Source organism: Larimichthys crocea, chromosome XXII, assembly GCF_000972845.2.
Source record: "Larimichthys crocea isolate SSNF chromosome XXII, L_crocea_2.0, whole genome shotgun sequence".
In the NCBI taxonomy this organism is placed as follows: Eukaryota; Metazoa; Chordata; class Actinopteri; family Sciaenidae; genus Larimichthys; species Larimichthys crocea.
The window spans coordinates 18357573-18360125 of NC_040032.1; the positions used below are offsets into that span (position 1 = coordinate 18357573).

At 34.9% G+C, this 2553-nt stretch overlaps 1 protein-coding gene across 10 annotated transcripts in view; it reads right to left on the reverse strand.

The window, feature by feature from the left end:
• ehbp1l1b (EH domain binding protein 1-like 1b) overlaps positions 1-2553 on the reverse strand; it is a 40063-nt gene that overhangs the window by 36135 nt on the left and 1375 nt on the right. The window lies entirely within an intron of this gene.

The window sequence follows — 2553 nt, forward strand, 5'->3', positions numbered from 1 at the left end:
ATTGATTACTATTAGCCACTAAGAATTAAATACATGCTCATTGATAACATGCTAATGCTAGCATGCTAATGTTAACTGCTAGCACGTTAATGCTAGCCACTCATTTTCAGTCAGTAAGAATACATGTTAATTGCTAGCACGTCAGAGACAGCAGAGCAGCTAGCTCATTAGTGCTAGCTGTAAAGACATGCTAACTGGTAACATTAGTGGCCAATGCTAAAATTAATGCAAATGCTAACATACTAATTAACGTTAGCCACTAAAAATTAAAGACATGGTAATTGTTAACATGCTAATGTCAATTGCTTGCGCGGCAGCGCTAGCTGCTCCTGTGTCTAAATAAACATGTTAAAAATGACTATTTGAGGTGTGCTTTTTGACTACAGACCCCCAGCAACAGCCCACTCGTCACTCTCAAAATTTCTGCGGGAATTTTCTAGTTATTATTTTTCTTCTTCCGTACGTTTTTTGTCCCGTAACTACTCCTACAAATTTTGTCCCACAAAAATAAAAATTATACCACTAGATTCAGCTCATTCATGCCACTGCTGCTATTACTTTTCTCAATTCTACTATTAATACTCTACAAATTATTCAACTTTTTCTGCAAATATTTTCCTTATTAAAATGCATTACACAAACTTCAAATCATTCTACAAAACTTCTACAAACATTCTACAATTTCAACAAGTTCTACTACTACTACAGACTTCATTCAAATTTCAAACTGTACACAAACTCTTCAACTATTAAACTCGTATTTAACTTTTTTCAAAATCTTTTACCGTATTTAAACTATCAAGGCTCAAAGTTGAGCAGGTTTTTAGTCAAATTTTATATTTTCAGTTAGCTCATACTTCAAGCTGAAAGGTAATGGTCAGATCAGCTGCTGGCAGCCCTAATAAGAACACAAACTGTTTGAGAGTTTCTGTAAAGAGAGATTTTTTTCCTACAAATAAAAAGATATTTTTATTTGGTCATAATTTGTCTGTAGCTCATTTTGATTTAAAAAACATTGTGAAAAAATCGTATCGTGAACAAAAAATCGTGACTCGAATCGAGTCGTGAGTTGAGTGTATCGTTACATCCCTATTAGCCACTAAGAATTAAATACATGATCATTGTTAACATGTTAATGTTAACCTGCTAAAGCTAATTATTATTAGCCACTAGGAATTAAATACCTGTTAATGTTAACATGCTAATGTTAATTGCTAGCACGTCAATGCTAGTCACTCATTTTCAGTCACTAAGAATACATGCTAATGTAAACATGCTAATGTTAACATGCTAATGTTAATTGCTAGTGCGTTGTCTGTCTGAAATGATAATGACAGCAGAGCAGCTAGCGTGTTAACAATTATCATTAGCCACTAAGTATTATATACATGCCAATGCTAACATGCTAATGTTAAACTGCTAATGGTAACCTGCTAATGCTTACTACTTACTATTAGCCACTAAGAATTAAATACATGCTCATTGCCAACATGCTAATGTTAACATGCTAATGTTAAGTGCTAGCACGTCAGTGCTAGCCCATAATTTTTAGTCACTAAGAATACATGCTAATGTTAATATGGTAATATTAATTGTTAGTGCGCCAAAGACAGCAGAGCAGCTACCGCGTTAGCACTAGCTGTAAAGACATGCTAACTGTTAACATTAGCGGCCAAAGCTAAAATTACTGCAAATGGTAATTGCTAGTGCGTCAATGCTAGCAATTAATATTAGCCACTAAGAATTTATTACATGACAACTGCTAACATGCTAAGCTATTTGCTAGCACGTCAGCGCTAGCAATTAGCCTCAGCCACTAATAACCAAATGCATGCTACTTGTTAACATGCTAAAGCTAACGTGCTAATGATAATTGATTGCGCGTTGTCTGTCTAAAATGACAGACAATGACAGCAGTGCAGCTAGCGCGTTAACAATTAACATTAGCCATTAAGTATTAAATACATGATAATATTAACATGGTAATGCTACCCTGGTAATGGTAACCTGCCAATGCTTATTGATTACTATTAGCCACTAAGAATTAAATACATGCTCATTGCTAACATGCTAATGCTAACATGCTAATGTTAATTGCTAGCAAGTTAAGGCTAGCCACTCATTTTCACTAAGAATACATGTTAATGCTAACATGCTAATATTAATTGTTAGCGGATAATTGCTAGCGTGTTGTCTGTCTAAAATGACAGACAATGACAGCAGAGCAGCTACCGCGTTAACAATTAACATTAGCCATTAAGTATTAAATACATGTTAATATTAACATGGTAATGCTAACCTGGTAATGGTAACCTGCTAAAGCTTATTGATTACTATTAGCCACTAAGAATTAAATACATGTTCATTGCTAACATGCTAATGTGAACATGCTAATGTTAATTGCTAGCACGTTAAGGCTAGCCACTCATTTTCAGTCATTAACAATACATGTTAATGCTAACATGCTAATATTAACTGTTAGCGCGTCAGAGACAGCAGAGAAGCTAGCGCGTCAGAGACAGCAGAGAAGCTAGCGCGTTAGCGCTAGCTGTA